This window comes from Nothoprocta perdicaria, unplaced genomic scaffold (genome assembly GCF_003342845.1).
Source record: "Nothoprocta perdicaria isolate Ctin4 unplaced genomic scaffold, notPer1 scaffold_3, whole genome shotgun sequence".
Taxonomy (NCBI): domain Eukaryota; kingdom Metazoa; phylum Chordata; class Aves; order Tinamiformes; family Tinamidae; genus Nothoprocta; species Nothoprocta perdicaria.
Window position 1 is genome coordinate 9,903,987 of NW_020455532.1, and position 16,130 is coordinate 9,920,116.

Consider the following 16,130-nt stretch of genomic DNA (forward strand, 5'->3'; position numbering starts at 1 on the left):
TTATCTAAGCTATATCAGCAGCTGGCTGATATTAAYGTATTAATGTGAAAAGTTTAGAGTATTGGTGAGAAAGACAAAGCCCAAGTTATCTACATGTCCAAATCAAGGCCATCAAATTAGAAAGCTCACATTGTTTATTGCCTGCATTGAGGATCCTGTTACATCAGGCATCCCATCCCCAAAAGGGCAGTCTGCTCCACATCGCTTGGTCCACAATTTCAACACCCTAAATTCAGGGTGGAGGAAGGGGAGCTTGAACGAAAATTATTTTATGATCAGAACTTTAGCATCGCAGGGGTTGCAATTTTCAAAGCGGCCCGTGACATCTGGAGACCATCGCTCTCGGCAGAGGTTCGGCCACCTCATGAATTCCCAGAGCTGCTTATGATCCTCTTCCTGCTCTCCTACCCCGTGTCAGACGCGGCTGAACTACGATCTGCGGAGCAGCTGAGCTGCGGAGGGATCCGCGGCACCGCACAGCAGGAGCGGGGATGCTCAAAGGGCTCTGCTTGAAGGTACTTGCCCAGCTGCAACCCAGATACACGTGAGGAACCCAGCGTGCAGGAAGCTCAGGTGCCCGTGCTCACATCAGCAACCAAGGACAGCCTGATATGCTTGAAAAATGCAGCCTTTGGCTCTAACCATGAGGAAGAGCAACAGCACTGCCAAGCCCTTCCAGTCAGTTCATATTGCATTACAGCAGCAATGCAGGCTACAAAGAGGCTGGGGAGCCAAAATTCTGCTACTGTAGCCAGGGGCTCGCCTGAAAGCTTTTTGCTGTTTCAGTTCTTAGTTCTGAATAGGACTTGTTCAAGTCCAGTAGCTTTTCCCTGCTTTCACCYGACTTCCGAAGCCTCCTGTTATCCAGCGCTATGCTCTGATGTTTGCAGTTAACGACCTGCCCTGAACCAGCAGCTGCTCCAACCATTTCTGCTCCAATATGTCTCTGCATCGAACTCTCTGCAGGACCAGTTGATATTTGCACCTTTCATTCTGTGCCTATCTCTAGTTACCCTCTATTTTTTGGTTTATCCCACTTGGTCTTCACAGAATCCGAGCTCCAGAAGCAAATCCAAAGCAGGTACACGCAACTTCCCTCTCTCAGCTCTCAGCTGGTGTTACCATTTTCTTTACCATCTTCTAAGTCTGAATTTCTTAGATACATTTCAATGCTAGAAAATTTAGGGGGTCCATGACMATAGGACTCAAGCTCTTGATACCCATAGATTTTCCTAGATAGGATTTGGAAAGGAAATGAGAGTAATAAAGAGAGACYAGTGTAAAACTCATGAGGAATAACAAGGTTCATCTGGCCAGGGCCAATCACAAATAGAAGATTCTGCAAGTCCTCAGCAACTAATCAATGCACTGATATAAATCTGCTTTCAGCCGTTTGGAATTGCTCTATTAAATTGCCCCGTTATTAGAAATTCATTTTACATTTTCAATAAGATTCAACTCTGCAGTTAAGCCTGCGTCCCCTCTGCCCAGAGGAAGGCAGGTAAAGGAGGAGATGAGGCAGTGCAAGGCAACCCCGTCATGAGGAGAACCAGGTCTGCAGCCCACAGTCACATTGTGCTGGAGAGTATTAACCAGAAGCCAAGATTTCCTGTAAACAAATATTTACCACCTAAACTGTGGTTTAATCAACAAAGGAAACCCTTTGATAGTGCTCAATCTATTCTATTCTAACACCTGCAGTTCATCTCTCAGTGCTTAGTGGCAAAGACATGGCCAAACACAGGGTCTGTGGAACATTACACAAGGGATGTATTTTGTCCCCCCGGTCCTGGATGTGAGTTTAAAGCCCCAGATGTTCTTATTTTTAACTCTAGAACTCCTGTAATCTGTGCTGTAATTACTAGCATAAGCCTACAGCTGAACACCAGTTTCATTCCTCCTGCAGATTTTGGTAGTGCCAGAAAGTCCTCATCCGCATCAGGAACCTGCAGCAGCACAGGTGGTGGAACCACACACCAAAAGCCAAGCAGAGCAAGGGGTCCCCAAAAGCCATGGCCTCCACAAGCACAAGAGGAAGCTAAATACACACCGAGAGATCTGCAAAGCCACACAGCAGGAATTGGCACATTAGGAATAAAACCCAGGTCTCACAAGTCTAAGTTCTTGGGACACCCAGAGCACGGGGCACAGGGCAGCATCCAGGCGGGTTTCGAAGATCTCCAGTGAAGGAGACTCCACAGCCTCCATGGGAGGCCTGTTCCAAGGCCCTGGCACCCTGACAGTGAAGAAGTTCCTCATCTGGAGACAGAACAAGCATGATCCTACGCCAACATGAGACAGGGCTGGGGACCAATTGGCTGGATGCTGGAATTACTCTCCAGGCACTCTTGAAGGTGGCAAGGGCTGCCTGGCTCCACTGTATCTTTTGCTTACAGATGGGAGAGGGAGATCTGGCTGGAGGAATGACTTTATTGCTATATAGTGTGTGGTCCTGGGACCCCCAGTGGCTTGACTAATCAAGCGATCGCCCTGCTTGCATGCACACAAAATATAAAGCTCTGATAGGAAGTGCTGGATTAGACCAGAATGTTTTCAGGCCAGGATATTAAGAAGTTTAGGCTAGCTCTTTTCCCTTGTGATTCTGTCATTCCCAAGCAAGAAATATGAACTATCAACTGGCTTCAGTCTGTTTGTAAAACTTGCAAAAAATATCTCGAGGTTAGTGGCAAATGTGAAACAAATCCAAGGAAGTTTGGAAGCAAATGCGCTCAAATTAGGAAAGGGGTGGAGGGAGAATATGGTATCATTAAATATAGTTAAGCCTGAGGCTGAAACACTAAAATGCATTAACCAGAGCACTTCAGAAGGATACTTTACGAGTATGTCAAAATATAGTTTTTTTACTTCTTTTTAGTCTAACCTAGTCCTTGAATTTTCCTAAAATTGAATTTGAAATGATTTCACCCTGGGAATTTCAATCCTACTTTCATATTAATTTTCTTTGTACCTAGGAATATACAAATATATGTACCTGTTGTGCATGTACATTCAGGCTTAGGCAGGCACTGTGCCCATGACTGCATGTAACTTGGTTAGATGAGCAGCTCAACTATCTTGTGGCTTATCCCATTTCCATCAAGTTCAGAACAAGAGAAAGCAAATCAAGGACATGCTTCACTTTTCATTATTATACATTTTTCATTCTACAATCCTGCCTCTATGGAAATATATATTAAATAGCCAAGTTTTCCAGCCATAATAATTCACTTGTGAACTACTCGGAAATTAGTAGGGGCTCCCCTTTAATTTAGAGTCACGACATCTGGTGAACACAACACCACCACTGCTCACAGAGCAGCTTTCATGTTGAACTTCCAGTAGGTCTTCAAGGAAGACAGAGGAACGTCGTGGGAGGGCCAAACACTGATCATCACAGTGCAAAAGCTGCACATCACTCCAGGAATCCCAGAATGATTAAAACCACTTTATAGCTTTTTGTTTCTTTTATAACAACCCATCTAATTGGTAGCGTRGGGAGATGGCCTGACTGGCCTGAGGTAGCACAAAGTGAGTGTACAAAGGCCCAGTATTGAAACCACTGACAGAACTGCCCTTGTCTTCAATGAGACGTAATTTAGATTCTAATTCCTATGGATCACAYGGGTTGAAGGTTTGCCATAATGCCTTCCTTTACATCCTTAGGCTTTGGAGAACACCCTCATGCAGATTATATACACRGTGGGCCTGGGCCAACTTCTACTCCACCCCTAGAAAGAGCGCACAGTTGTCCCAGTCCCGTCCTGCTCTTCACAGGCAATCTCCTCWATCTGCTTTTCCACAATAACAACCACTTATTCATGACTATAGTCTCTTAACCCACAGCAGCTAGGCCAAGGAATGTGGGAGTGACAGCACAATTCAGACTTGCATCTCATCCAGCACCCAGTTGCAACAAGGGAAGCAGTTGAAGATCCGCACGATCCCTCTAATAGCCCCACTGCAATGATACAGAAATATGAATTCATGTTTCTCTGCTTATCTTTCCCTTCAGTGGTTGTTCAGCCTTCCTGGCTAAGACTGCTTCATATACATTTAAAATATCAATCTAATCTCCTCAAAGAGCTATTGATTTATCAGCTCCATCTCTGTGTCACTATTGAATGTGTCTTCAGAAATCTGCCAARTGTGTCTATCCTTTCCACTACTTCTATCAGTCCTCCAGCCTCAGTGTCAGCTCATCTATTGATCTGAAAGCAGTTCTGCTCTTCCAGTCCACTAACTAACTCTCCTCTCCTCATATTATAGATATRCTCGCAATTGGCACAGAAACTTTAAGGGCAATATTAGCACTCCCTCCCTAGCAGCATTCATCTTATCAGCCCRGACCCATCTAAATAAAGTTTATGCAATTAAATGGTCGGGGGAAGGTAAATGGAGAGCCAACATAATTAATGAAAAAACATCTGGGGAAATAATGAAGGAGAAAAGGTGCTTTCCTCCTTGTATATATTGCTACTATTAATTTCTAATAAAGTTTATTATAAGTGTTTTGAAGGGAAGTCTAAATTTGCTTCACTTTCTAGTAAAAAGTCTAGAATTCAGTAAAGAAGTCCAGCAGATCCTTCAGTTTCTGCACAGTTCCTTGCAGCCTCTCTCCCTTAGCCTCACCCAAGTCAAGTGTCTAGGAATCTCAAGACATACTCATCTTTTTGCCCGTACACCAGATGGGTGGATCAGCTTTGCGGATAAACTCTGAAAAGCTGCCTCTGCCACAGTTTGTACAAAAATCTGGAAAAAAAAAAAGTAGTAGTAAAGGACAACTCGAGGAACGAAGAGCTCTGCCACTGCCTGGCTGCTCTTTGTAAATGCAATTAATCTATAATTACTGATTATTCCCTGCTTGCCAAAGCCTTTCTGTCACTTATTGGTTATCTAACCAACTTCTGCAAGACCACAGGGCAGAAATGGGAGTTGTCACTTGATTATTTGATTCCCTGTGTGCTGTTCCGAAGACCGTGACATCTGGAAAGCGACACAGCAGCCCCAGTTAAGGTAGGAAGGGACCTCTAGAGATCATCTGGTCCAATCCGGATCATCTAGTCCAGCCCCAGATCATCTAGTCCAGTCTCAACTAGAGTCAGATTCAGCTTATTTCTGTAGGGTTGTCAGCAGCCTGCTCTACCATCAGCAGCCACATGCTGAAGTCCAGAGAGATGACCACGACAACTCAGCATTTGACTGGGACAAGGTCCAAGTATGCACTGGGTATCCCAAGAGAGCCCTAGAATGGTGTATCCCAAGATGCAGCCTCTATGAACCTGTGCGACTACATCACATCCTACACAGAAACATTAGCCAAGTCCCATTTGACGGATGATGAATTTGGGCCTAAACAACGACAAAGCAGCTCATGGCAGAACTGAATTAGTTCCTCAAGAGCCCAGTCACCTCTCACTGCTACATGGTCCCTCCTAGCTAGATTTCCAGCACCCCTTCACACTTCTGCCTTTAGCCTGGTAACAGCAAAGCCCYCACAGGGATACCAGAGACACACAGCCAGCAAGAGAGGTGGCCAACCTGGGAGAAACCAAGGCCATTTTCCTTAGGATAACTTGTGTTTTCTTGGTGTGGGTTCTAGCATTTAGCAAAAACATAACCCAAGTGAACTACACTGTTATTGTAAGGTAGTGCAGCTAATGCTACAAACCTGATTGGACGCAACTACGATCGATCGAGATGAGCAGAAGCAGCAGCCAGATGTGTTGAATAAATGAATTCTTGCAAGCTACTTGCTCCGCTGCTCCATCAATGACAAAACTCCCATCGATTTCAGTGGGAAGTAGGATCGGGCCCTGATTTCTGACACTGCAGATTTCAGGAGCCTGTTACATAACAAGTGGCACAGAAGTAAACAGCAACAAAAACGAATCCTCTTTCCTTACCCCCAGACTTCTTGGACCTCTGCACCTACAATTAATCATCTTTGTTATTAGTCCTTCCCCAAAATTGTAAAACAACAGCGCGGAATGGCAGCGCCAGCATTCTTGCTAAGACCTTACAGCCCTCATTAATAAACTTAATAGAGGCAGAGGAGTATCTCAGGAGTGTAGTAGGTTATAGGCTAAGGCTTTCCTTTGGGTGTAATTTTACGTTCTCGCTTCACACAAAAGTTATGTATTTATTCCAAGGTCTCTCTCTCTTTTTTTTTTTCCTCTAAGTACTCATTTATGCTCCTTTAGTGATATCTGCAAATTGACAAATCCAAGGCTGCCAACTTTATCAGCTGAAAAAAGAGAAATTAAACCCAGGATTAATCAATCTGCACAGTGTGAAGATTAACTCCCTCACCCTACAAGTTCAAGCCTCCTTTGGTGCCAGAGTAATTTGAGCCACATCCTGCAATTGCTGCATCCACAGAAGGAAGGAGACCGATGCAGACGGCAGCCACAGGGTCAAGCCAGCAAACAACCACTTACCTTTGTGCACATAACTATGTACAGGGATAAATTATATCACTGTTTAACTGTGTACAAACCTAGACCCGTTAGTTAAAGTTTCTATAACATTCCAGCAATGCCAAAGAAAACAAGTCCGGAGCATCTGTCTAGTCAATAAATACCTGCGTGTCTCGCTCAAGGCAGAACACCACATTTGGATGGGAAAAGTTCGGTAAAAGAAGAGGGTTTTACTACTACCACCTGCTCAGCCCATCAACAGCTGACCAAGAAATAAGTAAGGCCAGACAAGCATGTTAGCAGAGAAAGAGAAACCTGAGTAAAGGTATTTTTCCAACTGTTTAACAGTGCAAGCACAGAGTTAATAGTACAAGCACAGAGTTAATACAGAGTCCCCAAGCAACAGAATTGCAAAGATGCACAAAAACAGCAGAGCACCAAAGGACCATGGAGTGTGCTCAAGGAGGAAAAAAGTCTTTTATTGAGGAGCTTTGCCCGGTCAGTGTTAACCTTTACTGACAGTCATTTAATATTATTGCACCAAATGCTGCACTTGATGAAAAAGAAGCCTAAGGCACAGTTCCAAGTAACTCTGCATCAGCCAAATTTTTCCTGCCTAAATCTATAGTAGAATGCCCATCAAATTCATTGGAAATTGAGTTTGGCTAAGAGTGAGTATTCTTGAAAATCTGACACTTCAACATTCATTGAAGGCCATGCAGATATCCCTAATGTTAAATGATAAATTCTGGTACTTGCTATTAATGTTATATGACATTGTGCTCATTCTTTACTTTCTTCTTCTTCAAGTTATCAGATCTTGCTAGGGAGAAAAAAAAAAACACAACAGTGTGAATGTGAAGTAAATGGAGTGCAAAAAGAGAGGCCAATAACATACTTTATACCGTCCCTGGGGCACAAGGAGATGTGTCCAGCAGCATGTGGATTAAAAATAACCCCAAATGATCAAAATGCAGTTACTTTAATTCACAGCTTTAACGCATTTATTTCCACAGCTTTAGTTCATTACCTAGTTAATAAAGTGAGTTAGATAATGGTGGTGCAGCCACTAACACTAGTGCTTTCTATTTTCCTAGTAGTGCCTGAAATCTGTTTGCTGCATGGAGAGACTCAGCAGAGGTTGGCACGGGCCGTAGGGCTCTGGGTCAACCTCTGTCTCTTTTCTGCTCCCTAGGATGGCATCAGCTCTAAATGCAATCTCACCGATTTCAGATAGACAACATGGAGAGAAAAAGGAAGGGAAAAACTTGCATATATTTCCACTTTTCAAGATTCCCAGAATACAAGACCAAGATAACACAAGACAATAAAAATAAAGTTTTTTTCCTCCTGCATCATTCGCCCTACAGCCTTAGAGGATTCCACGTTGTATCTACCTCCTGTGCTCCAGTTCACGGAGCCTCCTTTTCTCTGCTTCTTCCTCTACACCCTCTCACCTCCCCACGCTTTCTGCCCTGTGAACCGAAGCACTGACCCATTCCTTGTGATTAAATTAGCGTAAGTAATAAGATATCATAGAGCTGATTGATTTCCCCAGCAATAGTTATTAACCAGCTCAATTCAGAGGAAAGCAGAGCCATTATTCTAAACATTGATTCCTGCACAGGACTGCAGGAGAGAAGCACACTAGGACATGCGTAGTGCACGTGCAAACAGCTCAATCCAAACACAGAAAAGGGGATGGTTCCAAGTTTCTGCACAGTTTTCTCGTAGAAAACAAGAGACATGTTGAGTGATTAAAAATAAAATCTTACATATCATGAGAAAGATGTGTTATTTGTTTGGGGCAGAGGCATTATAAAGTTGCCACAACTCTGAATTTGGTTCAGAGTAGTGGAGACTGAAAGTAGAGACTGAAAAGCTACTCAGTCAGTAGCTTTTAAGCAGCTTAGGCTCACAAGGTTGGGGAGCTTTTCCCATTTTCTTATGTCTAACTCATACCATAATAGACATAGCTGGCACTGAGTCTCCTCAGACCAAAGCTCAACCACCTAGAACTCAATGGCACCTGCTGCTGACAACACCTGATTGAACTCTTAAGCTTGCCCTCTCCTCTTTCAGAGGAAGAAGTCCAAGGAAGTTTGTGGAGCCAATGAATGAAGCAGTCATACATTCAAGCTATTAGTAACACTAAATAGCAACAAAGAGCCCCACAGTAGTTCAATTATAGTGCCATCAGCTTGAGTTCTGGCCCAAGTAGCTCTCTCCTCTCCCAGAATTCAAAATGAGATGTATTACACTTTAAAGAATCTGTGAGAGTGTATGTGTGCCTATGGGACTTTTTCAAGTCACTTATTTGTCTGAATGCCATTGATTTTTCTCCTAATTGTTATTCACTATGCTAATTTCCCCCACAAATCTCACATGCTATTGATCAAAAAGTAATAAACTCTCCAGCAAACAAAACAAGCATTATTGCAATGTTGGGAAAACATCATTTAATATCAATACCATRTTTGCAATTATCTTTAACCCAAATTTCACCCGCAATGCAATGCATAATCAAAATCAGAGTGCTACAGGCAAAAGGGTAATATTAAAAAACTCCCACTAGACTATTTTCTAGTAGATTATAAGAAGAAAGGCTGAAACAGGACAATCTCAAACACTTTAAGATATATAGTTAATGCTATAAATAAATGCTGCTGAAAAAAGCATAGCCTCCCTCCTCTGTCTCCCTCCTTCTGTTATTTGGAGACAGTCACCATGAAGATAAAACACAAGGGCAGTATCAGCATTTATGCCAAAATATCAATCTAAAGAGGACCAGGCCTCATTTAAGTTGTGGTTTCTGCRTTTTATTTTATTTTTTGATAAGGACACACTGGCTCCAATCCAGTTTCCACTATATGTCTGCTGATTTTCCTCATCTTGAGCGGCAGTGGTAATAACTCAGTGGCAGCAATTTACGATCACTGCAGACCTGAGTCTTGTCCAAACGTTATGAAATTCCCCACACCATCAGCTGTCTTTTCAACCCATAATTTGCTGCATTTTGCCTCTAATTTCTTATTTTCATCCTGTTAGCTTGAAAATTATTGCTACTTTTCTTTGGCTGTGCTCTTAAGTTCTCAAATATTTTTATTATCAAAAAATCCACATCACATGGTCTCGAAWACAGAGTCCTGCTCTGCTTTTCCACCAGCCCAGTTTGATCCTTTCCTAACACACTATCAATGCAAATCCTAATCGAGTTACTGCAAAGTCAATGAACTTAACCAGGTGTAAAATTAGTACAAAGGAGACGATCAGGTCCTGCAKGAGAGCAGAGCATTATCCCACATTTAGGTGGTCTGTTTTTTATTAAGTTTTTTAATTAATTAAAGAGTCTGTTTTTTATTAATCCAAATAGAAAACATTCAGCTCTGTTTTTGCTTTCTCCATCCCCAAAGCATTTCTTTGAATTTTCTTTCAACTGTTGACGCTTCACTCACTGTGCACATTTGTGATGAACTCGGATAGGAACCTCACCCTGTACTGGATGGTGAACAGGGAACAGGGTCTGACTGCAAACAGAAGAGCACCACTCGAAGCAAAAATATAATAAATCTTAAAGGYTGGAGGGTAAGGCAGCTGAATAAGTGAGCCACATAATTCCACCAAGATACGCATTTGTGAGGAAATCCCAATCTGACTCAAATCCCAGAAGATACCTTTATTTGACACCACTGCTCATCTTTATTTTAGACAGTATTAGTGTCTGAATCTCCAAAGTTCAGAGTGTTTGGATCAARTGTTCCAGTTCAGTCCTGCTCTAAGGGAATCTAAGGTTCCTACTTATTTTCCCATCATTTTTCCTTCCTGCCCTCTTTGGACAGTTTAAAATCCACCTTTTACCAGTCCAAGCACATTCAGATTCAAAGATATTATTTCCCAGCTGCATATTTCCAAGAGCTACATGTCACGGAACGTGATGAACACCGAAACCCGTAGCGTGGGTGGATTTGTGACAGAGGAGCTTTGGAGTGCGCCCTGCCATTCAACTCTGCACCTGGCAAAGAGCGAAACCCATCCCAGGCAGCCAACTAAAACAAAGCCAAAAAGCAGGAAGGGAATCAGCAACCTCAGGGCAACTCTTGCCACAGCCCTCCTCGAGTTTCCCRCATCCCACATTCCCTCCAGCTGGAAGTGCAGCCAGGTTTCTGTCACTTGYAAAGCCACCAGCAACTGCGTGACCATCTCCTGAACAAGGAGCATTGAGACCAGGGCTGGTTCCCTCCCCGGTGTCAAACAGCATCGCTCCAGTCACGGAGCTACGGACACAACACGTCAGCTAAGGAGCCAGGCCACGGATTTTGCACCTTAATAGGCACAGAAGGAATTAATTGTTGGATTTTACTTTTTTGGCCCTGCAATTATTACTAATTTCTGCCTTTATACCTCTTTGCATCCAGCACACCCTTAGTGGCAAGTAAATAATTTCTCTGGTGGTATCAAGCTAAGGTGTCAATCCAAACATAGGAAATAATGTAACTCTGAAAAATATTTCTAATTAATTCCCTAATATTTGAAATTCATCTTCTGCTTTCTCCACACACCCATTTCAGTAGACTTTTGAAAACAAGTCCAGCTTCAGAATAGTCTGTAAATAAGGAGATTAATAACATTCAGTAAATTGATGGCACCTCCTTCCCTGGATGCCTATGCTCACTCCAAAGATAGATGGAGGGGAAATAAGCAGCCTAAGAGTGGACAGGGCAAGGGTTTTAGATGCAGGCAAAGAAATTTCATATGAAATCGGTAAAAAGACTTGGTTTAGTGAAGATCAGTAAGAGTGAGCAACAGAGAGCAAAATGCATGTTTTTTCTCCCCCCCCCCCCCCCCTTTTTTAACTCTTATAACACATAAACAAAGGAATATCAGGTAAAGATGAATGAAAACAAATCAACAGCTTACAAAACCAATCTACTTTCTAGGCAATCTACAACCAGGTTATTGACCTCATTGTATCATACAAAGTRTCACCAGTTTAAGTATTTATAAGGATCCAAAATGGATTAGTCATTGGCATTGATGGTCAGAAAATAAGTTACAACAAAAAGCCAAAAATATGGTTGGGTACATGCTAAGTATTAGCTGCTTGAGATAAAAATACATTATGTGCAAAATGAAATTCCGTGGTTATAGGGTATCATGTAGGGCCTCTTCCGAAGTACCTCGACTGCTACTGATGGAGGMAGGATACTGGGCTAGAAGACTGATGGATCTGATTTGTTAACGGCAATCCCTAATTTCTTATTTACTGCTTCAGAATAAGTGAAATATTATGGTGAAGCCCTTGGGGAATCATTGCCCCTAACACCAAGCACATTTTGAGCAAAGATGCCAGCGACTGAATAAGCAGTAGAGACACACCTGTGAATCAAACACTCCTTTTTGATAGAAATGAAGTAGCYACATCATGAAGGAAGATGAGGAATGTGTGTGCTGCTACTGTTCAAGCTGTATCCATCACACAAACATGAGCTTTCTGGCTCCTGTACCTTCTGCATACACTGCAGCTATATTAGAATTTATAGYTGTTTAACCAGAGAACATATTAAAGCTGCAGAGACACATGTGTGCATGCACATACGCACCCCGTGTCCCCCAAAGCAGAATATCCCCGTCTCTGGTTCTTATTTTCACTTGCAGGAAAGCTSTGCAAAGTTGCCAAAAGCAAGAAGAGCTGAAGATCATCTGCAAACATTTTTCTCGTCCTACAGAAAACAGATTTTTTGAAAGCAATAATAATAAAATCAGATCTCAGTTGTAGAACCAAAGAACATTCTGCATTTTTCCCCTCAAAAGTGGGCAGAGTCACAGACATAGGAAACATAATTTGGCATAATTTGGTGGTCAGAGCATTTCCCAGCAGTAGGAAAGGCCCAGGGTCCATCTTTGTTCTGCATCCCACCTACTACACCAGTTTCTCATTTCAAGTACGAAATTCCACCTTGAACCAACACATCCTTTCTAAAGAAATCACCACCGAAGTTGCTGAGTCCTCAAGTCTCAACTTAGTTCTATTTTTTCATTTCAAAAGCAAAAAAAAACTTTCCTTTAAATAAACTGCAACTAACTTTAACATGGACAAAGCTCCGAAACACGCAAAAGAKGATGTAGTAAAGAAATACTCAGATATAGTCCCACATAGTCATAAATATTCTGCTTCTCTTTCTGCACTGAATCCAGATATATCAGAACATCCCAGCTATTCAGCACAACTTTTACTCAGTTCAATGACTTGTTCATCTTCACTAGTGCTCTTCTCTCAATTACAACAGGCTACAGAACATAATCAGCAACAAAACTAAATTAATCCACCTAGTAAAAATATCCCCAAGTCTGCCAAATGTCCTGCACAGAAGCAATCCCAAATAAATCCTACATTTATTCAGTTATGTGACACGTCCTTGCCATTTTTCTGGTCAGAGATGCCTTCAAACGGCACCGTGAGGTATCTGAAACATGCTGGTCATCTCCGACCAACGTTGCTGGATCCCAGTGCAGCTCATGAATCATCTTTAAGCAAACACAGATTGTCATGATGAGAAGTTATTCAATGAATGGTTCAAATGAACATAGCCTGGATGAAATGCGTTTGTGGTAACATCTCCATTAAATATTTATATTGCGTGCTCAGCCAACGACGTCCATCCTGAAAGCTGGATCTTGCTCGGTAATACTGCTATCCTCTAGCTGTGAATGGAAACATAAATCTTGCTGTAGACAGCGCTCCCCCATTTTTATCACTAGCCACAAGCCAAGTCTGGGTAGCCCAGAATTTGCCAGCTGACCAGCTCGTGYTGATGTGATCACAACTTCTCCAGCCACTGCCAGTTTCACCGTCACTAAGTGACTAATGAACTCTGTTTTCTCTAAGGAAATCCCAGTCGTAGCAGCTTTCCATTATTTAAAGTCACTTTTTTAGACCAGGCAAAAATCTGGTTAAAATAAATAAATGAAAAAGAAAAATAAATTACAGAGACATTAGTAATGACTGCTCTATCCAGAAGCCTCTGTTAGGTTAAGGAGCTCATTAAGAACATGGGAGATGCATCTTTTCAACCTGAAGGAACCTGAATCAATTCAATCCAATCACAGGATGGAAAAGTTCCTCAGTTTTCTTGAGGATCTTTGCACCTCTTTACATTAAGATATATCTCACATGCCAAGCACTGCAACCTACATATATGAGTTCATAGGTGAACAATCTACACCTGTGACAAAGAATCAGTTTTGCAATCTCAATAAATCAAAAACAAGATAGACAAGATACATATATATATCTCTATATAGAGATAGACAGCATATCCCTCTAAGCCAYGGTTAAAACATTCTCCGCAGTAGTTGCACCTCCTTGAAGCTGAGGAAGAAATCAAACACGGATCCTGTGCATCTATCGGACAGAAAGCTCCCAYCACAAATCTCCCCCTTCCTAGAAACAGGTAAATATTTCAAGTCTTATCAAAAACAATGCTGTTTAGAACCAAAAAAAAAAAAAATAAAGTGCTCTTTCCGGCTAACTCTCAACCTCTCAGCACGTATTTTTTKTTGTTCTACCCATGACACATGGGCTACATGATGGCGAAGCTGGGCTCTCCCCTTCTCCACAAAGGGTTCCCAGGACATCTTCACAAACATTTCCAGGGAAAAAATCATTCACATCCGAATACTTCCCTCTACTGTCCTCATGAGAGAACATTTTTAAAAATCCATAAAAGAGGYTATATCTACTTATTTTTACTCTTCAATATCAAAACACAGCATGGTGGGCCAAACAAAAATCTGCAGCCTAAAGCCAAGATCAGTACATCACATCCCTTAAATCTCCCAAATTCTCTTGTCATCCTCACCTAGAACCGGTAACTTGTCCCCAGTGATCCTTGCATATAGTTTGTTTTGRTTTTTCTTGTTGTTGTTGCTGTTTTTCTTCTTCTTACTGGACCAGCTTATTCTGTTTTTCCCCTCCCAATCCAGTCATGCTTGGTCAAAAGTTATCTTCAACACAGCTTAATAACAAGAAACATTCCACAAAGACTGCATAACCTTATTTTGTCCTTAACATACCAAGAAATAAAATGTGGGGGTTTTGGATTCTAAGATCCAGACCATCTGTTAAACCTATCAGAGGTYTGAATTCCAATTTGCTGTTGATTTAAAAATAGTCTCAGCATTACCCTGTCATTTTCTGTAAATTATATATTATTTAGTTTGCCATTTTTAAATATTATAGCATCGTCTTCCCTCTTCTCCTATGGTTTAATTTAGACTCCTTATCATCTGGGCTGGTACCATTCTTGCCTCCCAGTAACCGATCCTCCCCCTGTGCCATGGAGCCCACCAGCCACCTCAGAGCCTGCAAAGAGGACTCAGAAGTTTCAGCTCCTGTTAGAAACTTGGTTGCTGCGAGATGTCACCTCTGGGTAAGAAACAAAACCCAATAGATTACTGTGGATTTCATCAGCTTATCTTACCAACATATCACAGAATCCTTAAGGCTGGAAGGGACCTCTAGGGGTCATCTAATCCAACCTTAATAACATATCTTGCAGTAACCTGTGTTCAGACCAGCAATTAATGCATCATTGCTGCATGTATACTATAAAACTGATAAGCTTTCCAAATTTTCCTAGAGATCCTCAGTCTTTTCTTCCTTTCCACACCTGCCAGCCAAGGTGGATCCAATTCTCTTATTTTATCCTTCAGATAAAAGACTCAACACATGGCTCCCCAGACTCTGCTGTGGTACCGCATCCCGGGTCACAGAATCACAGAGTGGTTGAGGTTGGAAGGGACCTCTAGAGATCATCTACTCCAACCCCTCTGCTCCAGCAAGGACACTCACAGCACGGGGCAYAGGGTGGCATCCAGACGGGTTTGGAAGATCTCCAGAGAAGGAGACTCCACAATCTCCCTGGGCAACCTGTTCCAGGGCTCTGTCACCCTCACAGTGAGAAGTTCTTCCTCACGTGGAGATGGAACTGCCTGTGTTTCAGCTTGTACCCATTACCCCTTGTCCTGTCACTGGTTACCACTGAGAAGAGCTTGGCCCCTTYCTCCCTACATTCACCCTTCACGTACTTGGTCCATGCCACTGAATGTTTTATGCGACTTACCTGCTGAGACTATAAACCAAAGGGCTTCAGCCCATTTCCAAAAGGTGGGCAAGAAGCCAGCTGTAATGCAATTTTTGCTTTTGTAATTAAAAATGGCTCTCCACTAGCTCGGTTTAGCAGCGGATACAGCAGAGTTTTGAGATGACTTGGAATTTTTACACCTACATGTTGCCCACTTGCAGCTAAGGACAGACTCGAGGCCCACATCAAATACCCTTTCTGAAGGATATTCTAATTTTTTTTCCCCTCACAAGGTCCTGCCTCCCCACTTCAGATACCTGGCAGGAAAGAGGCCTCCTTCAGGAGTTGGTATCTTATTAATTATTTGTGGGACACATACATCTGACACAGTGGCTCTCAAACATTAAACTCAACCACCGTAAACGAAACTTATTTCTCATTACTCAGTTGTATTTTGTCTTAACTATCAAAACTGCAGCTGTCATGAATTTGTGTGGCTGCAGATGTGGCCACATTAAATATTAACTGTGCACAGTGAGTTACATACAAGCAGTTCCTGACCTAAGAGTTTGCAAACTAAAGCAGGATGACAGCCAACAGGTGAACAAAGAAGAAAGGAAGAACGAGGACA